Raw genomic sequence first — 24,501 nt, 5'->3', positions numbered from 1 at the left:
TAGAGGCATTGAGATATCACATCTCATGCTATAGGAAGGGTCTCAGGTTTGATATAAGCATTGAGATATCACATCTCATGCTATAGGAAGGGTCTCAGGATTGGAATGGGAAGGAGTTGGATATCACATTTGATGTTATAGGAAGGATCTCAGGTTTGGTATTAGAAGCATTGAGACATCACATCTCATGCTATGGGAAGGGTCTCAGGATTGGAATGGGAAGGAGTTGGATATCACATCTCATGCTATAGGAAGGGTCTTAGGTTTGGTATAAGCATTGAGATATCACATCTCATACTATAGGAAGGGTCTCAGGATTGGAATGGGAAGGAGTTGTATGTGACATCTCATGCCATAGGAAGGGTCTCAGGTTTGGTATAAGCATTGAGATATCACATCTCTGCTATCGGAAGGGTCTCAGGATTGGAATGGGAAGGAGTTGGATATCCCATCTCATGTTATAGGAAGAGTCACAGGTTTGGTATTAGAAGCATTGAGATATCACATCTCATGCTATCGGAAGGGTATCAGGATTGGATTTGGAAGGAGTTGAATATCCCATCTCATGCTATAGGAAGGGTCTCAGGTTGGAATGGGAAGGAGTTGGATATCACATCTGATGTTATAGGAAGGGTCTCAGGATTGGAATGGGAAGGACTTGGATATCACATCTCATGCTATAGGAAGGCTCTCAGGTTTGGAAGGGGAAGGAGTTGGATATCACATTTCATGTTAGAGGTAGGATCTCAGGTTTGGTAAAGAGGCATTGAGATATCACATCTCATGCTATAGGAAGGGTCTCAGGATTGGAATGGGAAGGAGTTGGATATCACATCTCATGTTATAGGAAAGATCTCAGGTTTGGTATTAGAAGCATTGAGACATCACATCTCATGTTATAGGAAGGGTCTCAGGATTGGAATGGGAAGGACTTGGATATCACATCTCATGCTATAGGAAGGCTCTCAGGTTTGGAAGGGGAAGGAGTTGGATATCACATTTCATGTTAGAGGTAGGATCTCAGGTTTGGTAAAGAGGCATTGAGATAACACATCAAGGGTCTCAGGATTGGAATGGGAAGGAGTTTGATATCACATCTCATGCTATAGGAAGGTTCTCAGGTTTGGAACTGGAAAGAGTTGGATATCCCATCTCATGTTATAGGACGGGTCTCAGGTTTGGTATTAGAAGCATTGAGATATCACATCGCATGCTGTAGGAAGGGTCTCAGGATTGGAATGGGAAGGAGTTGGATATTACATTCTTGCTATAGGAAAGGTCTCATGTTTGGAATGGGAAGGAGTTGGATATCACATATGCTATAGGAAGGGTCTCAGGGTTGGAACGGGAAAGAATTGGATATCACATCTCATGCTATAGGAAGGGTCTCAGGTTTGGTATAAGCATTGAGATATCACATCTCTGCTATCGGAAGTGTCTCAGGATTGGAATGGGAAGGAGTTGGATATCCCATCTTATGTTATAGGACGGGTCTCAGGTTTGTTATTAGAATCATTGAGATATCATATTGCATATTGTAGGAAGGGTCTAAGGATTGGAATGGGAAGGACTTGGATATCACATCTCATGCTATAGGTAGGCTCTCAGGTTTGGAAAGGGAAGGAGTTGGATATCACATTTCATGTTAGAGGAAGGATCTCAGGTTTGGTATTAGAGGCATTGAGATTTCACATCTAATGCTATAGGAAGGGTCTCAGGATTGGAATGGGAAGGAGTTGGATATCACATCTCATGCTATAGGAAGGGATTCAGGTTTGGTATAAGCATTGAGATATCACATCTCATGCTATAGGAAGGGTCTCAGGATTGGAATGGGAAGGAGTTGGATATCACATCTCATGCTATAGGAAGGGTCTCAGGTTTGGTATAAGCATTGAGATATCACATCACATGCTATAGGAAGGGTCTCAGGATTGGAATGGGAAGGGGTTGTATATGACATCTCATGCCATAGGAAGGGTCTCAGGTTTGGTATAAGCATTGAGATATCACATCTCTGCTATCGGAAGGGTCTCAGGATTGGAATGGGAAGGAGTTTGATATCACATCTCATGCCATGTATGGGTCTCAGGTTTTGTAGAAGCATTGGGATATCACATCTCATGCTATCGGAAGGGTATCAGGATTGGATTTGGAAGGAATTGGATATCCCATCTCATGCTATAGGAAGGGTCTCAGGTTGGAATGGGAAGGAGTTGGATATCACATCTGATGTTATAGGAAGGGTCTCAGGATTGGATTGGGAAGGACTTGGATATCACATCTCATGCTATAGGAAGGCTCTCAGGTTTGGAAGGGGAAGGAGTTGGATATCACATTTCATGTTAGAGGTAGGATATCAGGTTTGGTAAAGAGGCATTGAGATATCACATCTCGTGCTATAGGAAGGGTCTCAGAATTGGAATGGGAAGGAGTTGGATATCACATCTCATGTTATAGGAAAGATCTCAGGTTTGGTATTAGAAGCATTGAGACATCACATCTCATGTTATAGGAAGGGTCTCAGGATTGGAATGGGAAGAAGTTGGATATCACATCTCATGCTATAGGAAGGGTCTCAGGTTTGGTATAAGCATTGAGATATCACATCTCATGCTATAGGAAGGGTCTCAGGATTGGAATGGGAAGGAGTTGTATATGACATCTCATGCCATAGGAAGGGTCCCAGGTTTGGTATAAGCATTGAGATATCACATCTCATGCTATAGGAAGGGTCTCAGGATTGGAATGGGAAGGACTTGGATATCACATCTCATGCTATAGGCAGGGTCCCAGGTTTGGAAAGGGAAGGAGTTGGATATCACATTTCATGTTAGATGTAGGATCTCAGGTTTGGTATTAGAGGCATTGAGATATCACATCTCATGCTATCAGAAGGGTCTCAGGATTGGAATGGGAAGGAGTTGGATATCACATCTCATGCTAAAGGGAGGGTCTCAGGTTTGGAAGGGGAAGGATTTGGATATCACATCTCATGTTATAGGAAGGATCTCAGGTTTGGTATTAGAAGCATTGAGATATCACATCTCATGCTATCGGAAGTATCTCAGGTTTGGTATTAGAGGCATTGAGATATCACATCTCATGCTATCATAAGGGTCTCAGGATTGGAATGGGAAGGAGTTGGATATCACATCTCATGCTAAAGGGAGGGTCTCAGGTTTGGAAGGGGAAGGATTTGGATATCACATCACATGTTATAAGAAGGATCTCAGGTTTGGTATTAGAATCATTGAGATAACACATCTCATGCTATCGGAAGGGTCTCAGGATTGGAATGGGAAGGAGCTGGATATCACATCTCATGCTATAGGAAGGGTCTCAGGTTTGGAACGGGAAGGAGTTGGATATCACATCTCATGTTATAGGAAGAGTCTCAGGTTTGGTATACGCATGGAGATATCACTTCTCATGCTATAGGAAGGGTCTCAGGATTGGAAAAGGAAGGAGTTGGATATCACATCTCATGTTATAGGAAGGATCTCAGGTTTGGTATTAGAAGCATTGAGATATCACATCTCATGCTATCAGAAGGGTCTCAGGATTGGAATGGGAAGGAGTTGGATATCAAATCTCATGCTAAAGGGAGGGTCTCAGGTTTGGAAGGGGAAGGATTTGGATATCACATCTCATGTTATCAGAAGGATCTCAGGTTTGGTATTAGAAGTATTGAGATATCATATCTCATGCTATAGGAAGGGTCTCAGGACTGGAATGGGAAGGAGTTGGATATCACATCTCATGCTAAAGGAAGGGTCTCAGGTTTGGTAGAAGCATTGAGATATCACATCTCCTGCTATAGGAAGGGTCTTAGGATTGGAATGGGAGGGACTTAGATATCACATATCATGCTATAGGGAGGGTCTCAGTTTTGATATTAGAAGCATTGAGATATCACATCTTATGCTATCGGAAGTGTCTCAGGATTGGAATGGGAAGGAGCTGGATATCACATCTCATGCTAAAGGAAGGGTCTCAGGTTTGGAACGGGAAGGAGTTGGATATCACATCTCATGTTATAGGAAGGGTCTCAGGTTTGGTATAAGCATTGAGATATCACATCTCTGCTATCGGAGTGTCTCAGGATTGGAATGGGAAGGAGTTGGATATCCCATCTCATGCTATAGATATGCTCTCAGGTTTGGAAAGGGAAGGAGTTGGATATCACATCTCATGCTATAGGAAATTTCTCAGGATTGGAATGGGAAGTAGTTGGATATCACATCTCATGCTATAGGAAGGGTCTCAGGTTTGGTATAAGCATTGAGATATCACATCTCATGCTATAGGATGGGTCTCAGGATTGGAATGGAAGGAGTTGGATATCACATCTCATGCTATAAGAAGGGTCTCAGGATTGGAATGGGAAGTAGTTGGATATCACATCTCATGCTATAGGAAGGGTCTCAGGTTTGGTATTAGAAGCATTGAGATATCACATCTCATGCTATAGGAAGGGTCTCAGGATTGGAATGGGAAGGAATTGGATATCACATCGCATGCTATAGATAGGCTCTCAGGTTTGGAAAGGGAAGGAGTTGGATATCACATCTCATGCTATAGGAAGGGTCTCAGGATTGGAACGGGAAGTAGTTGGATATCACATCTCATGCTATAGGAAGGGTCTCAGGTTTGGTATAAGCATTGAGATATCACATCTCATGCTATAGGAAGGGTCTCAGGATTGGAATGGGAAGGAGTTGTATATGACATCTCATGCCGTAGGAAGGGTCTCAGGTTTGGTATAAGCATTGAGATATCACTTCTCATGCTATAGGAAGTGTCTCAGGATTGGAATGGGAAGGAGTTGGATATCACATCTCATGTTATAGGAAGGATCTCAGGTTTGGTATTAGAAGCATTGAGAAATCACATCTCATGCTATAGGAAGGGTCTCAGGATTGGAATGGGAAGGAGTTGGATATCACATCTCATGTTATAGGAAGGGTCTCAGGATTGGAATGGGAAGGAGTTGGATATCACATCTCATGTTATAGGAAGGGTCTCAGGTTTGGTATAAGCATTGAGATATCACATCTCTGCTATCGGAAGTGTCTCAGGATTGGAATGGGAAGGAGTTGGATATCCCATCTCATGCTATAGATATGCTCTCAGGTTTGGAAAGGGAAGGAGTTGGATTTCACATCTCATGCTATAGGAAATTTCTCAGGATTGGAATGGGAAGTAGTTGGATATCACATCTCATGCTATAGGAAGGGTCTCAGGATTGGTATAAGCATTGAGATATCACATCTCATGCTAAAGGATGGGTCTCAGGATTGGAATGGAAGGAGTTGGATATCACATCTCATGCTATAAGAAGGGTCTCAGGATTGGAATGGGAAGTAGTTGGATATCACATCTCATGCTATTGGAAGGGTCTCAGGATTGGTATTAGAAGCATTGAGATATCACATCTCATGCTATAGGAAGGGTCTCAGGATTGGAATGGGAAGGAATTGGATATCACATCTCATGCTATAGATAGGCTCTCAGGTTTGGAAAGGGAAGGAGTTGGATATCACATCTCATGCTATAGGAAGGGTCTCAGGATTGGAATGGGAAGTAGTTGGATATCACATCTCATGCTATAGGAAGGGTCTCAGGTTTGGTATAAGCATTGAGATATCACATCTCATGCTATAGGAAGGGTCTCAGGATTGGAATGGGAAGGAGTTGTATATGACATCTCATGCCGTAGGAAGGGTCTCAGGTTTGGTATAAGCATTGAGATATCACTTCTCATGCTATAGGAAGTGTCTCAGGATTGGAATGGGAAGGAGTTGGATATCACATCTCATGTTATAGGAAGGATCTCAGGTTTGGTATTAGAAGCATTGAGAAATCACATCTCATGCTATAGGAAGGGTCTCAGGATTGGAATGGGAAGGAGTTGGATATCACATCTCATGCTAAAGAGAGGGTCTCAGGTTTGGAAGGGGAAGGATTTGGATATAACATCTCGTGTTATAGGAATGATCTCAGGTTTGGTATTAGAAGCATTGAGATATCACATCTCATGCTATCGGAAGGATCTCAGGTTTGGTGTTAGAAGCATTGAGATATCAAATCTCATGCTATAGGAAGGGTCTCAGGTTTGGTATTAGAAGCATTGAGATATCACATCTCATGCTATAGGAAGGGTCTCAGGATTGGAATGGGAAGGAATTGGATATCACATCGCATGCTATAGATAGGCTCTCAGGTTTGGAAAGGGAAGGAGTTGGATATCACATCTCATGCTATAGGAAGGGTCTCAGGATTGGAACGGGAAGTAGTTGGATATCACATCTCATGCTATAGGAAGGGTCTCAGGTTTGGTATAAGCATTGAGATATCACATCTCATGCTATAGGAAGGGTCTCAGGATTGGAATGGGAAGGAGTTGTATATGACATCTCATGCCGTAGGAAGGGTCTCAGGTTTGGTATAAGCATTGAGATATCACTTCTCATGCTATAGGAAGTGTCTCAGGATTGGAATGGGAAGGAGTTGGATATCACATCTCATGTTATAGGAAGGATCTCAGGTTTGGTATTAGAAGCATTGAGAAATCACATCTCATGCTATAGGAAGGGTCTCAGGATTGGAATGGGAAGGAGTTGGATATCACATCTCATGTTATAGGAAGGGTCTCAGGATTGGAATGGGAAGGAGTTGGATATCACATCTCATGTTATAGGAAGGGTCTCAGGTTTGGTATAAGCATTGAGATATCACATCTCTGCTATCGGAAGTGTCTCAGGATTGGAATGGGAAGGAGTTGGATATCCCATCTCATGCTATAGATATGCTCTCAGGTTTGGAAAGGGAAGGAGTTGGATTTCACATCTCATGCTATAGGAAATTTCTCAGGATTGGAATGGGAAGTAGTTGGATATCACATCTCATGCTATAGGAAGGGTCTCAGGTTTGGTATAAGCATTGAGATATCACATCTCATGCTAAAGGATGGGTCTCAGGATTGGAATGGAAGGAGTTGGATATCACATCTCATGCTATAAGAAGGGTCTCAGGATTGGAATGGGAAGAAGTTGGATATCACATCTCATGCTATAGGAAGGGTCTCAGGATTGGTATTAGAAGCATTGAGATATCACATCTCATGCTATAGGAAGGGTCTCAGGATTGGAATGGGAAGGAATTGGATATCACATCTCATGCTATAGATAGGCTCTCAGGTTTGGAAAGGGAAGGAGTTGGATATCACATCTCATGCTATAGGAAGGGTCTCAGGATTGGAATGGGAAGTAGTTGGATATCACATCTCATGCTATAGGAAGGGTCTCAGGTTTGGTATAAGCATTGAGATATCACATCTCATGCTATAGGAAGGGTCTCAGGATTGGAATGGGAAGGAGTTGTATATGACATCTCATGCCGTAGGAAGGGTCTCAGGTTTGGTATAAGCATTGAGATATCACTTCTCATGCTATAGGAAGTGTCTCAGGATTGGAATGGGAAGGAGTTGGATATCACATCTCATGTTATAGGAAGGATCTCAGGTTTGGTATTAGAAGCATTGAGAAATCACATCTCATGCTATAGGAAGGGTCTCAGGATTGGAATGGGAAGGAGTTGGATATCACATCTCATGCTAAAGGGAGGGTCTCAGGTTTGGAAGGGGAAGGATTTGGATATAACATCTCGTGTTATAGGAATGATCTCAGGTTTGGTATTAGAAGCATTGAGATATCACATCTCATGCTATCGGAAGGATCTCAGGTTTGGTGTTAGAAGCATTGAGATATCAAATCTCATGCTATAGGAAGGGTCTCAGGATTGGAATGGGAAGGAGTTGGATATCACATCTCATGCTATAGGAAGGGTCTCAGGATTGGAATGGGAAGGAGTTGTATATGACATCTCATGCCACAGGAAGGGTCTCAGGTTTGGTATAAGCATTGAGATATCACATCTCTGCTATCGGAAGGGTCTCAGGATTGGAATGGGAAGGAGTTGGATATCCCATCTTATGTTATAGGAAGTGTCTTAGGTTTGGTATTAGAAGCATTGAGATATCACATCTCATGCTATAGGAAGGGTCTCAGGATTGGAATGGGAAGGACTTGGATATCACATCTCATGCTATAGGGAGGGTCTCACGTTTGGAAAGGGAAGGGGTTGGATATCACATTTCATGTTAGAGGTAGGAATCAGGTTTGGTATTAGAGGCATTGAGATATCACATCTCATGCTATCAGAAGGGTCTCAGGATTGGAATGGGAAGGAGTTGGATATCACATCTCATGCTAAAGGGAGGGTCTCAGGTTTGGAAGGGGAAGGATTTGGATATCACATCTCATGTTATAGGAAGGATCTCAGGTTTGGTATCAGAAGCATTGAGATATGACATCTCATGCTATTGGAAGGATCTCAGGTTTGGTATTAGAGGCATTGAGATATCACATCTCATGCTAAAGGGAGGGTCTCAGGTTTGGAAGGGGAAGGATTTGGATATCACATCTCTTATTATAGGAAGGATCACAGGTTTGGTATTAGAAGCATTGAGGTATCACATCTCATGCTATCGGAAGGGTCTCAGGATTGGAATGGGAAGGAGTTGGATATCACATCTCATGCTATAGGAAGGGTCTCAGGTTTGGAACGGGAAGGAGTTGGATATCACATCTCATGTTATAGGAAGAGTCTCAGGTTTGGTATAAGCATTGAGATATCACATCTCTGCTATCGGAGGTGTCTCAGGATTGGGATGGGAAGGAATTGGATATCACATCTCATGCTATAGGAAGGGTCTCAGGTTTGGAACGGGAAGGAGTTGGATATCCCATCTCATGTTATAGGACGGGTCTCAGGTTTGATATTAGAAGCATTGAGATATCACATCGCATGCTGTAGGAAGGGTCTCAGGTTTGGAATGGGAAGGATTTGGATATCACATTTCATGTCATAGGAAGGATCTCAGGTTTGGTATTAGAAGCATTGATATATCACATCTCATGCTATAGGAATGGTCTCAGGATTGGAATGGGTAGGAGTTGGATATTACATTCTTGCTGTAGGAAGTGTCTCATGTTTGGAATGGGAAGGAGTTGGATATCACATATGCTATAGGAAGTGTCTCAGGTTTGGAACGGGAATGAGTTGGATATCAAATCTCATGTTATAGGAAGGGTCTCAGGTTTGGTATAAGCATTGAGATATCACATCTCTGCTATCGGAAGTGGCTCAGGATTGGAATGGGAAGGAGTTGGATATCCCATCTCATGTTATAGGACGGGTCTCTGGTTTGGTATAAGCATTGAGATATCACCTCTCATGCTATAGGAAGGGTCTCAGGATTGGAATGGGAAGGATTTGGATATCACATCTCATGCTATAGGAAGGGTCTCAGGTTTGGTATACGCATGGAGATATCACTTCTCATGCTATAGGAAGGGTCTCAGGATTGGAATGGGAAGGAGTTGGATATTACATCTCATGCTATAGGAAGGGTCTCAGGTTTGGTATAAGCATGGAGATATCACTTCTCATGCTATAGGAAGGGTCTCAGGATTGGAATGGGAAGGAGTTGGATATCACATCTCATGTTATAGGAAGGATCTCAGGTTTGGTATTAGAAGCATTGAGACATCACATCTCATGCTATGGGAAGGGTCTCAGGATTGGAATGGGAAGGAGTTGGATATCACATCTCATGCTATAGGAAGGGTCTCAGGTTTGGTATAAGCATTGAGATATCACATCTCATGCTATAGGAAGGGTCTCAGGATTGGAATGGGAAGGAGTTGTATATGACATCTCAGGCCATAGCAAGGGTCTCAGGTTTGGTATAAGCATTGAGATATCACATCTCTGCTATCGGAAGGGTCTCAGGATTGGAATGGGAAGGAGTTGGATATCCCATCTCATGTTATAGGAAGGGTCTCAGGTTTGGTATTAGAAGCATTGAGATATCACATCTCATGCTATAGGAAGGGTCTCAGGATTGGAATGGGAAGGACTTGGATGTCAGATCTCATGCTATAGGGAGGGTCTCAAGTTTGATATTAGAAGCATTGAGATAACAAATCTCATGATATCGGAAGGGTGTCAGGATTGGAATGGGAAGGAGTTGGAAATCACATCTCATGATAAAGGAAGGGTCTAAGGTTTGGAAGGGGAAGGATTTGGATATCACATCTCATGTTATAGGACGGGTCTCAGGTTTGGTATTAGAAGCATTGAGATATCAAGTCTCATGGTATAGGAAGGGTCTCAGAATTGGAATGGGAAGGAGTTGGATATCACATCTCAAGCTATAGGAAGGGTCTCAGGATTGGAATGGGAAGGAGTTTGATATCACATCTCATGCCATAGTATGGGTCTCAGGTTTGGTAGAAGCATTGGGATATCACATCTCATGCTATCGGAAGGGTATCAGGATTGGATTTGGAAGGAGTTGGATATCCCATCTCATGCTATAGGAAGGGTCTCAGGTTGGAATGGGAAGGAGTTGGATATCACATCTCATGTTATAGGAACGGTCTCAGGATTGGAAAGGGAAGGAGTTGGATATCCCATCTCATGTTATAGGACGGGTCTCTGGTTTGGTATAAGCATTGAGATATCACATCTCATGCTATCGGAAGGGTCTCAGGATTGGAATGGGAAGGATTTGGAAATCACATCTCATGCTATAGGAAGGGTCTCAGGTTTGGTATACGCATGGAGATATCACTTCTCATGCTATAGGAAGGGTCTCAGGATTGGAATGGGAAGGAGTTGGATATCACATCTCATGCTATAGGAAGGGTCTCAGGTTTGGTATAAGCATGGAGATATCACTTCTCATGCTATAGGACGGGTCTCAGGATTGGAATGGGAAGGAGTTGGATATCACATCTCATGTTATAGGAAGGATCTCAGGTTTGGTATTAGAAGCATTGAGACATCACATCTCATGCTATGGGAAGGGTCTCAGGATTAGAATGGGAAGGACTTGGATATCCCATCTCATGTTATAGGAAGGGTCTCAGGTTTGGTATTAGAAGCATTGAGATATCACATCTCATGCTATAGGAAGGGTCTCAGGATTGGAATGGGAAGGACTTGGATGTCAGATCTCATGCTATAGGGAGGGTCTCAAGTTTGATATTAGAAGCATTGAGATAACAAATCTCATGATATCGAAGGGTGTCAGGATTGGAATGGGAAGGAGTTGGATATCACATCTCATGATAAAGGAAGGGTCTAAGGTTTGGAAGGGGAAGGATTTGGATATCACATCTCATGTTATAGGACGGGTCTCAGGTTTGGTATTAGAAGCATTGAGATATCAAGTCTCATGGTATAGGAAGGGTCTCAGAATTGGAATGGGAAGGAGTTGGATATCACATCTCAAGCTATAGGAAGGGTCTCAGGATTGGAATGGGAAGGAGTTTGATATCACATCTCATGCCATAGTATGGGTCTCAGGTTTGGTAGAAGCATTGGGATATCACATCTCATGCTATCGGAAGGGTATCAGGATTGGATTTGGAAGGAGTTGGATATCCCATCTCATGCTATAGGAAGGGTCTCAGGTTGGAATGGGAAGGAGTTGGATATCACATCTCATGTTATAGGAAGGGTCTCAGGATTGGAATGGGACGGAATTGGATATCATATCTCATGCTATAGGAAGGCTCTCAGGTTTGGAAGGGGAAGGAGTTGGATATCACATTTCATGTTAGAGGAAGGATCTCAGGTTTGGTATTAGAGGCATTGAGATATCACATCTCATGCTATAGGAAGGTTCTCAGGATTGGAATGGGAAGGAGTTGGATATCACATCTCAAGCTATAGGAAGGGTCTCAGGTTTGGTATAAGCATTGAGATATCACATCTCATGCTATAGGAAGGGTCTCAGGATTGGAATGGGAAGGAGTTGGATATCACATCTCATGTTATAGGAAAGATATCAGGTTTGGTATTAGAAGCATTGAGACATCACATCTCATGTTATAGGAAGGGTCTCAGGATTGGAATGGGAAGAAGTTGGATATCACATCTCATGCTATAGGAAGGGTCTCAGGTTTGGTATAAGCATTGAGATATCACATCTCATGCTATAGGAAGGGTCTCAGGATTGGAATGGGAAGGAGTTGTATATGACATCTCATGCTATAGGAAGGGTCTCAGGTTTGGTATAAGCATTGAGATATCACATCTCATGCTATAGGAAGGGTCTCAGGTTTGGTATAAGCATTGAGATATCACATCTCATGCTATAGGAAGGGTCTCAGGATTGGAATGGGAAGGAGTTGGATATCACATTTGATGTTATAGGAAGGATCTCAGGTTTGGTATTAGAAGCATTGAGACATCCCATCTCATGCTATGGGAAGGGTCTCAGGATTGGAATGGGAAGGAGTTGGATATCACATCTCATGCTATAGGAAGGGTCTCAGGTTTGGTATAAGCATTGAGATATCACATCTCATACTATAGGAAGGGTCTCAGGATTGGAATGGGAAGGAGTTGTATGTGACATCTCATGCCATAGGAAAGGTCTCAGGTTTGGTATAAGCATTGATATATCACATCTCTGCTATCGGAAAGGTCTCAGGATTGGAACGGGAAGGAGTTGGATATCCCATCTCATGTTATAGGAAGAGTCACAGGTTTGGTATTAGAAGCATTGAGATATCACATCTCATGCTATAGGAAGTGTCTCAGGATTGGAATGGGAAGGAGTTTGATATCACATCTCATGCCATGTATGGGTTTCAGGTTTTGTAGAAGCATTGGGACATCACATCTCATGCTATCGGAAGGGTATCAGGATTGGATCTGGAAGGAGTTGAATATCCCATCTCATGCTATAGGAAGGGTCTCAGGTTGGAATGGGAAGGAGTTGGATATCACATCTGATGTTATAGGAAGGGTCTCAGGATTGGAATGGGAAGGACTTGGATATCACATCTCATGCTATAGGAAGGCTCTCAGGTTTGGAAGGGGAAGGAGTTGGATATCACATTTTATGTTAGAGGTAGGATCTCAGGTTTGGTAAAGAGGCATTGAGATATCACATCTCATGCTATAGGAAGGGTCTCAGGATTGGAATGGGAAGGAGTTGGATATCACATCTCATGTTATAGGAAAGATCTCAGGTTTGGTATTAGAAGCATTGAGACATCACATCTCATGTTATAGGAAGGGTCTCAGGATTGGAATGGGAAGGACTTGGATATCACATCTCATGCTATAGGAAGGCTCTCAGGTTTGGAAGGGGAAGGAGTTGGATATCACATTTCATGTTAGAGGTAGGATCTCAGGTTTGGTAAAGAGGCATTGAGATAACACATCTCATGCTATCGGAAGGGTCTCAGGATTGGAATGGGAAGGAGTTTGATATCACATCTCATGCTATAGGAAGGGTCTCAGGTTTGGAACTGGAAGGAGTTGGATATCCCATCTCATGTTATAGGACGGGTCTCAGGTTTATTATTAGAAGCATTGAGATATCACATCGCATGCTGTAGGAAGGGTCTCAGGTTTGGAATGGGAAGGAGTTGGATATTACATTCTTGCTATAGGAAGGGTCTCATGTTTGGAATGGGAAGGAGTTGGATATCACATATGCTGTAGGAAGGGTCTCAGGTTTGGAATGGGAAAGAATTGGATATCACATCTCATGCTATAGGAAGGGTCTCAGGTTTGGTATAAGCATTGAGATATCACATCTCTGCTATCGGAAGTGTCTCAGGATTGGAATGGGAAGGAGTTGGATATCCCATCTCATGTTATAGGACAGGTCTCAGGTTTGTTATTAGAATCATTGAGATATCATATTGCATGCTGTAGGAAGGGTCTAAGGATTGGAATGGGAAGGACTTGGATATCACATCTCATGCTATAGGTAGGCTCTCAGGATTGGAATGGGAAGGAGTTGTATATGACATCTCATGCCATAGGAAGGGTCTCAGGTTTGGTATAAGCATTGAGATATCACATCTCTGCTATCGGAAGGGTCTCAGGATTGGAATGGGAAGGAGTTTGATATCACATCTCATGCCATGTATGGGTCTCAGGTTTTGTAGAAGCATTGGGATATCACATCTCATGCTATCGGAAGGGTATCAGGATTGGATTTGGAAGGAGTTGGATATCCCATCTCATGCTATAGGAAGGGTCTCAGGTTGGAATGGGAAGGAGTTGGATATCACATCTGATGTTATAGGAAGGGTCTCAGGATTGGAATGGGAAGGACTTGGATATCACATCTCATGCTATAGGAAGGCTCTCAGGTTTGGAAGGGGAAGGAGTTGGATATCACATTTCATGTTAGAGGTAGGATATCAGGTTTGGTAAAGAGGCATTGAGATATCACATCTCGTGCTATAGGAAGGGTCTCAGAATTGGAATGGGAAGGAGTTGGATATCACATCTCATGTTATAGGAAAGATCTCAGGTTTGGTATTAGAAGCATTGAGACATCACATCTCATGTTATAGGAAGGGTCTCAGGATTGGAATGGGAAGAAGTTGGATATCACATCTCATGCTATAGGAAGGGTCTCAGGTTTGGTATAAGCATTGAGATATCACATCTCATGCTATAGGAAGGGTCTCAGGATTGGAATGGGAAGGAGTTGTATATGACATCTCATGCCATAGGAAGGGTCTCAGGTTTGGTATAAGCATTGAGATATCACATCTCATGCTATAGGAAGGGTCTCAGGATTGGAATGGGAAGGACTTGGATATCACATCTCATGCTATAGGCAGGGTCTCAGGTTTGGAAAGGGAAGGAGTTGGATATCACATTTCATGTTAGAGGTAGGATATCAGGTTTGGTATTAGAGTCATTGAGATATCACATCTCATGCTATCAGAAGGGTCTCAGGATTGGAATGGGAAGGAGTTGGATATCACATCTCATGCTAAAGGGAGGGTCTCAGGTTTGGAAGGGGAAGGATTTGGATATCACATCTCATGTTATAGGAAGGATCTCAGGTTTGGTATTAGAAGCATTGAGATATCACATCTCATGCTATCATAAGGGTCTCAGGATTGGAATGGGAAGGAGTTGGATATCACATCTCATGCTAAAGGGAGGGTCTCAGGTTTGGAAGGGGAAGGATTTGGATATCACATCACATGTTATAAGAAGGATCTCAGGTTTGGTATTAGAAGCATTGAGATAACACATCTCATGCTATCGGAAGGGTCTCAGGATTGGAATGGGAAGGAGCTGGATATCACATCTCATGCTATAGGAAGGGTCTCAGGTTTGGAACGGGAAGGAGTTGGATATCACATCTCATGTTATAGGAAGGATCTCAGGTTTGGTATTAGAAGCATTGAGATATCACATCTCATGCTATCATAAGGGTCTCAGGATTGGAATGGGAAGGAGTTGGATATCACATCTCATGCTAAAGGGAGGGTCTCAGGTTTGGAAGGGGAAGGATTTGGATATCACATCACATGTTATAAGAAGGATCTCAGGTTTGGTATTAGAAGCATTGAGATAACACATCTCATGCTATCGGAAGGGTCTCAGGATTGGAATGGGAAGGAGCTGGATATCACATCTCATGCTATAGGAAGGGTCTCAGGTTTGGAACGGGAAGGAGTTGGATATCACATCTCATGTTATAGGAAGAGTCTCAGGTTTGGTATAAACATTGAGATATCACATCTCTGCAATCGGAAGTGTCTCAGGATTGGGATGGGAAGGAGTTGGATATCACATCTCATGCTATAGGAAGGGTCTCAGGTTTGGAACGGGAAGGAGTTGGATATCCCATCTCATGTTATAGGACGGGTCTCAGGTTTGGTATTAGAAGCATTGAGATATCACATCGCATGCTGTAGGAAGGGTCTCAGGATTGGAATGGGAAGGAGTTGGATATTACATTGTTGCTATAGGAAGGGTCTCATGTTTGGAATGGGAAGGAATTGGATATCACATTTGCTATAGGAAGGGTCTCAGGTTTGGAATGGGAAGGAGCTGGATATCACATCTCATGCTATAGGAAGTGTCTCAGGATTGGAATGGGAAGGAGTTTGATATCACATCTCATGCCATGAATCGGTCTCAGGTTTTGTAGAAGCATTGGGATATCACATCTCATGCTATCGGAAGGGTATCAGGATTGGATTTGGAAGGAGTTGGATATCCCATCTCATGCTATAGGAAGGGTCTCAGGTTGGAATGGGAAGGAGTTGGATATCACATCTGATGTTATAGGAAGGGTCTCGGGATTGGAATGGGAAGGACTTGGATATCACATCTCATGCTATAGGAAGGCTCTCAGGTTTTGAAGGGGAAGGAGTTGGATATCACATTTCATGTTAGAGGTAGGATCTCAGGTTTGGTATTAGAGGCATTGAGATATCACATCTCATGCTAAAGGGAGGGTCTCAGGTTTGGAAGGGGAAGGATTTGGATATCACATCTCATGTTATAGGAAGGATCTCAGGTTTGGTATTAGAAGCATTGAGATATCAAATCTCATGCTATCGGAAGGATCTCAGGTTTGGTATTAGAGGCATTGAGATATCACATCTCATGCTATTAGAAGGGTCTCAGGATTGGAATGGGAAGGAGTCGGATATCACATATCATGCTAAAGGGAGGGTCTCAGGTTTGGAAGTGGAAGGATTTGGATATCACATCGCATGTTATAGGAAGGATCTCAGGTTTGGTATTAGAAGCATTGAGATATCACATCTCATGCTATAGGAAGGGTCTCAAGATTGGAATGGGAAGGAGTTGGATATCACATCTCAAGCTATAGGAAGGGTCTCAGGATTGGAATGGGAAGGAGTTTGATATCACATCTCATGCCATAGTATGGGTCTCAGGTTTGGTAGAAGCATTGGGATATCACATCTCATGCTATCGGAAGGGTATTAGGATTGGATTTGGAAGGAGTTGGATATCCCATCTCATGCTATAGGAAGGGTCTCAGGTTGGAATGGGAAGGAGTTGGAAATCACATCTCATGTTATAGGAAAGATCTCAGGTTTGGTATTAGAAGCATTGAGACATTACATCTCATGTTATAGGAAGGGTCTCAGGATTGGAATGGGAAGAAGTTGGATATCACATCTCATGCTATAGGAAGGGTCTCAGGTTGGAATGGGAAGGAGTTGGATATCACATCTGATGTTATAGGAAGGGTCTCAGGATTGGAATGGGAAGGACTTGGATATCACATCTCATGCTATAGGAAGGCTCTCAGGTTTGGAAGGGGAAGGAGTTGGATATCACATTTCATGTTAGAGGTAGGATCTCAGGTTTGGTAAAGAGGCATTGAGATATCACATCTCATGCTATAGGAAGGGTCTCAGGATTGGAATGGGAAGGAGTTGGATATCACATCTCATGTTATAGGAAAGATCTCAGGTTTGGTATTAGAAGCATTGAGACATCACATCTCATGTTATAGGAAGGGTCTCAGGATTGGAATGGGAAGGACTTGGATATCATATCTCATGCTATGGGAAGGCTCTCAGGTTTGATAGGGGAAGGAGTTGGATATCACATTTCATGTTAGAGGAAGGATCTCAGGCTGGTATTAGAGGCATTGAGATATCACATCTCATGCTATAGGAAGGGTCTCAGGATTGGAATGGGAAGGAGTTGGATATCACATCTCAAGCTATAGGAAGGGTCTCAGGTTTGGTATAAGCATTGAGATATCACATCTCAAGCTATAGGAAGGGTCTCAGGATTGGAATGGGAAGGAGTTGGATATCACATCTCATGTTATAGGAAAGATCTCAGGTTTGGTATTAGAAACATTGAGACATTACATCTCATGTTATAGGAAGAGTCTCAGGATTGGAATGGGAAGAAGTTGGATATCACATCTCATGCTATAGGAAGGGTCTCAGGTTTGGTATAAGCATTGAGATATCACATCTCATGCTATAGGAAGGGTCTTAGGATTGGAATGGGAAGGAGTCGGATATCACATCTCATGCTAAAGGGAGGGTCTCAGGTTTGGAAGTGGAAGTATTTGGATATCACATCTCATGTTATAGGAAGGATCTCAGGCTTGGTATTAGAAGCATTGAGATATCACATTTCATGCTATAGGAAGGGTCTCAGGATTGGAATGGGAAGGAGTTGGATATCACATCTCAAGCTATAGGAAGGGTCTCAGGATTGGAATGGGAAGGAGTTGGATATCACATCTCATGCTATAGGAAGGGTCTCAGGTTTGTAATTAGCATTGAGATATCCCATCTCATGCTATAGGAAGGGTCTCAGGTTTGGAATCGGAAGGAGTTGTATATGACATCTCATGCCATAGGAAGGGTCTCAGGTTTGGTATAAGCATTGAGATATCACATCTCATGGTATAGGACGGGTCTCAGAATTGGAATGGGAAGGAGTTGGATATCACATCTCAAGCTATAGGAAGGGTCTCAGGATTGGAATGGGAAGGAGTTTGTTATCACATCTCATGCCATGTATGGGTCGCAGGTTTTGTAGAAGCATTGGGATATCACATCTCATGCTATCGGAAGGGTATCATGATTGGATTTGGAAGGATTTGGATATCCCATCTCATGCTATAGGAAGGGTCTCAGTTTGGAATGGGAAGGAGTTGGATATCACATCTCATGTTATAGGAAGGGTCTCAGGATTGGAAGGGGAAGGACTTGGATATCACATCTCATGCTATAGGAAGGCTCTCAGGTTTGGAAGTGGAAGGAGTTGGATATCACATTTCATGTTAGAGGTAGGATCTCAGGTTTGGTATTAGAGGCATTGAGATATCACATCTCATGCTATCAGAAGGATCTCAGGATCGGAATGGGAAGGAGTTGGATATCACATCTCATGCTAAAGGGAGGGTCTCAGGTTTGGAAGGGGAAGGATTTGGATATCACATCTCATGTTATAGGAAGGATCTCAGGTTTGGTATTAGAAGCATTGAGATATCACATCTCATGCTATCGGAAGGATCTCAGGTTTGGTATTAGAGGCATTGAGATATCACATCTCATGCTATCAGAAGGGTCTCAGGATTGGAATGGGAAGGAGTCGGATATCACATCTCATGTAAAAGGGAGGGTCTCAGGTTTGGAAGTGGAAGGATTTGGATATCACATCTCATGTTATAGGAAGGATCTCAGGTTTGGTATTAGAAGCATTGAGATATCACATCTCATGCTATAGGAAGGGTCTCAGTATTGGAATGGGAAGGAGTTGGATATCACATCTCAAGCTATAGGAAGGGTCTCAGGATTGGAATGGGAAGGAGTTGGATATCACATCTCAAGCTATAGGAAGGGTCTCAGGATTGGAATGGGAAGGAGTTGGATATCACATCGCATGCTATAGGAAGGGTCTCAGGTTTGGTATAAGCATTGAGATATCCCATCTCATGCTATAGGAAGGGTCTCAGGTTTGGAAGGGGAAGGATTTCGGTATCACATCTCATGTTATAGGACCGGTCTCAGGTTTGGTATTAGAAGCATTGAGATATCAAGTCTCATGGTATAGGAAGGGTCTCAGGATTGGAATGGGAAGGAGTTGGATATCACATCTCATGCTATAGGAAGGGTCTCAGGTTTGGTATAAGCATTGAGATATCACATCTCATGCTATAGGAAGGGTCTCAGGTTTGGAAGGGGAAGGATTTGGATATCATATCTCATGTTATAGGACGGGTCCCAGGTTTGGTATTAGAAGCTTTGAGATATCACATCTCATGCTATAGGAAGGGTCTCAGGATTGGAATGGTAAGAAGTTGGATATCACATCTCATGCTAAAGGAAGGGACTCAGGTTTGATAGAAGCATTGAGATATCACATCTCATGCTATAGGAAGGGTCTCAGGATTGGAATGGGAAGGAGTTGGATATCACATCTCATGCCATAGGAAGGGTCTCAGCTTTGGTATAAGCATTGAGATATCACATCTCTGCTATCGGAAGGGTCTCAGGATAGGAATGGGAAGGACTTAGATATCACATCTCATGCTATAGGGAGGGTCTCAGTTTTGATATTAGAAGCATTGAGATATCACATTTCATGCTATCAGAAGGGTCTCAGGATTGGAATGGGAAGGAGTTGGATATCACATCTCAAGCTATCTCAGGATTGGAATGGGAAGGAGTTTGATATCACATCTCAAGCTATAGGAAGGGTCTCAGGTTTGGAAGGGGAAGGATTTGGATCTCACATCTCATGTTTTAGGACGGGTCTCAGGTTTGGTATTAGAAGCATTGAGATATCACATCTCATGGTATAGGAAGGGTCTCAGGATTGGAATGGGAAGGAGTTGGATATCACATCTCAAGCTATCACAGGATTGGAATGGGAAGGAGTTTGATAGCACATCTCAAGCTATAGGAAGGGTCTCAGGTTTGGAAAGGGAAGGATTTGGATTTCACATCTCATGTTATAGGATGGTTCTCATGTTTGGTTTTAGAAGCATTGAGATATCACATCTCATGCTATCTGAAGGGTCTCAGGTTTGGAAAGGGAAGGATTTGGATTTCACATATGTTATTGGATGGTTCTCAGGTTTGGTTTTAGAAGCATTAAGATATCACATCTCATGCTATAGGAAGGGTCTCAGGTTTGGAATGGGAAGGAGTTGGATACACATCTCATGTTATAGGAAGGATCTCAGGTTTGGTATTAGAAGCATTGTGATATCACATATCATGCTATAGGAAGGGTCTCAGGATTGGAATGGGAAGGAGTTGGATATCACATCTCATGCTAAAGGAAAGATCTCAGGTTTGGAAGGGGAAGGATTTGGATCTCACATCTCATGTTTTAGGACGGGTGTCAGGTTTGGTATTAAAAGCATTGAGATATCACATCTCATGGTATAGGAAGGGTCTGAGGATTGGAATGGGAAGGAGTTGGATATCACATCTCAAGCTATCTCAGGATTGGAATGGGAAGGAGTTTGATATCACATCTCATGCTATCGGAAGGGTCTCAGGTTTGGAATGGGAAGGAGTTGGATATCACATCTCATGTTATAGGAAGGATCTCAGGTTTGGTATTAAAAGCATTGAGATATCACATCTCATGCTATAGGAAGGGTCTCAGGATTGGAATCGGAAGGAGTTGGATACCACATCTCATGCTATAGGAAGGGTCTCAGGTTTGGTATGAGCATTGAGATATCCCATCTCATGCTATAGGAAGGGTCTCAGCATTGGAATCGGAAGGAGTTGTATTTGACATCTCATGCCATAGGAAGGGTCTCAGGTTTGGTATAAGCATTGAGATATCACATCTCTGCTATCGGAAGGGTCTCAGGATTGGAATGGGAAGGAGTTGGATATCACATCTCATGCTAAAGGGAGGGTCTCAGGTTTGGAAGGGGAAGGATTTGGATATCACATCTCATGTTATAGGAAGGATCTCAGGTTTGGTATTAGAAGCATTGAGATATCACATCTCATTGTATCGGAAGGATCTCAGGTTTGGTATTAGAGGCATTGAGATATCACATCTCATGCTATCAGAAGGGTCTCAGGATTGGAATGGGAAGGACTCGGATATCACATCTCATGCTAAAGGGAGGGTCTCAGGTTTGGTATTAGAAGCATTGAGATATCACATCTCATGTTATAGGAAGAATCTCAGGTTTGGTATTAGAGGCATTGAGATATCACATCTCATGCTATCAGAAGGGTCTCAGGATTGGAATGGGAAGGAGTCGGATATCACATCTCATGCTAAAGGGAGGGTCTCAGGTTTGGTATTAGAAGCATTGAGATATCACATCTCATGTTATAGGAAGAATCTCAGGTTTGGTATTAGAGGCATTGAGATATCACATCTCATGCTATAGGAAGGGTCTCAGGATTGGAATGGGAAGGAGTTGGATATCACATCTCATGCTAAAGGAAGGGTCTCAGTTTTGGTAGAAGCATTGATATATCACATCTCATCCAATAGGAAGGATCTCAGGATTGGAATGGGAAGGATTTGGATGTCACATCTCTTGCTATAGGAAGGGTCTCAGGTTTTTAGAAACATTGAGATATCACATCTCATTCTATAGGAAGGGTTTCAGGATTGGAATGGGAAGGAGTTGGATATCCCTTCTCATGCTATAGGAAGGGTCTCAGGTTGGAATGGGATGGAGTTGGATATCACATCTCATGTTATAGGAAGGGTCTCAGTATTGGAATGGGAAGGATTTGGAGGTCACATCTCTTGCTATAGGAAGGGTCTCAGGTTTTTTATTAGAAACATTGAGATATCACATCTCATGCTATAGGAAGGGTTTCAGGATTGGAATGGGAAGGATTTGGATATCACATCTCATGCTAAAGGAAGGGTCTCAGGTTTGGAAGGGGAAAGATTTGGATATGATATCTCATGTTATAGGACGGGTCCCAAATTGGTATTAGAAGCTTTGAGATATCACATCTCATGCTATAGGAAGGGTCTCAGGATTGGAATGGGAAGGAATTGGATATCACATCTAATGCTAAAGGAAGGGACTCAGGTTTGATAGAAGCATTGAGATATCACATCTCATGCTATAGGAAGGGTCTCAGGATTGGAATGGGAAGGAGTTGGATATCACATCTCATGCCATAGGAAGGGTCTCAGGTTTGGTATAAGCATTGAGATATCACATCTCTGCTATCGGAAGGGTCTCAGGATAGGAATGGGAAGGACTTAGATATCACATCTCATGCTATAGGGAGGGTCTCAGTTTTGATATTAGAAGCATTGAGATATCACATTTCATGCTATCGGAAGGGTCTCAGGATTGAAATGGGAAGGAGTTGGATATCACATTTCAAGCTATCTCAGGATTGGAATGGGAAGGAGTTTGATATCATATCTCAAGCTATAGGAAGGGTCTCAGGTTTGGAAGGGGAAGGATTTGGATCTCACATTTCGTTTTAGGACGGGTCTCAGGTTTAGCATGAGATGTGATATCCAATTCCTTCCCATCCCAATCCTGAGACACCTCCGATAGCAGAGATGTGATATCTCAATGCTTATACCAAACCTGAGACTCTTCCTATAACATGAGATGTGATATCCAACTCCTTCCCGTTCCAAACCTGAGACCCTTCCTATAGCATGAGATGTGATATCCAAATCCTTCCCATTCCAAACCTGAGACCCTTCCTACAGCATGCGATGTGATATCTCAATGCTTCTAATATCAAACCTGAGACCTGTCCCAAAACATGAGATGGGATATCCAACTCCTTCCCGTTCCAAACCTGAGACCCTTCCTATAGCATGAGATGTGATATCCAAATCCTTCCCCTTCCAAACCTGAGACCCTCCCTTTAGCATGAGATGTGATTTCTCAATGCCTCTAATACCAAACCTGAGATCCTTCCAATAGCATGAGATGTCATATCTCAATGCTTCTGATACCAAACCTGAGATCCTTCCTATAACATGAGATGTGATATCCAAATCCTTCCCCTTGCAAACCTGAGACCCTCCCTTTAGCATGAGATGTGATATCCAACTCCTTCCCATTCCAATCCTGAGACCCTTCTGATAGCATAAGATGTGATATCTCAATGCCTCTAATACCAAACCTGATTCCTACCTCTAACATGAAATGTGAATTCCAACTCCTTCCCTTTCCAAACGTGAGACCCTCCCTATAGCATGAGATGTGATATCCAAGTCCTTCCCATTCCAATCCTGAGACCCTTCCTATAGCATGAGATGTGATATCTCAATGCTTCTAATACCAAACCTGATACCCTTCCTATAACATAAGATGGGATATCCAACTCCTTCCCATTCCAATCCTGAGACCCTTCCGATAGCAGAGATGTGATATCTCAATGCTTATACCAAACCTGAGACCCTTCCCGTGGCATGAGATGTCATATACAACTCCTTCCCATTCCAATGCTGAGACCCTTCCTATAGCATGAGATGTGATATCCAACTCCTTCCCATTCCAATCCTGAGACCCTTCCTATAGCATGAGATTTGATATCTCAATGCTTCTAACACCAAACCTGAGATCCTTCCGATAGCATGAGATGTGATATCTCAATGCTTCTAATACCAAACCTGAGATCATTCCTATAACACGAGATGTAATATCCAAATCCTTCCCCTTACAAACCTGAGACCCTCCCTTTAGCATGAGATGTGATATCCAACTCCTTCCCATTCCAATCCTGAGACCCTTCCTATAGCATGAGATGTGATGTCTCAATGCTTCTAATACCAAACCTGAGACTCTTCCTATAACATGAGATGTGATATCCAACTCCTTCCCGTTCCAAACCTGAGACCCTTCCTATAGCATGAGATGTGATATCCAAATCCTTCCCATTCCAAACCTGAGACCCTTCCTACAGCATGCGATGTGATATCTCAATGCTTCTAATATCAAACCTGAGACCCGTCCTATAACATGAGATGGGATATCCAACTCCTTCCCGTTCCAAACCTGAGACCCTTCCTATAGCATGAGATGTGATATCCAAATCCTTCCCCTTCCAAACCTGAGACCCTCCCTTTAGCATGAGATGTGATTTCTCAATGCCTCTAATACCA

This window comes from Ambystoma mexicanum, chromosome 11, assembly GCF_040938575.1.
Source record: "Ambystoma mexicanum isolate Mex_15411 chromosome 11, UKY_AmexF1_1, whole genome shotgun sequence".
NCBI lineage: Eukaryota > Metazoa > Chordata > Amphibia > Caudata > Ambystomatidae > Ambystoma > Ambystoma mexicanum.
Note: the sequence above shows the minus strand (reverse complement) of the source record.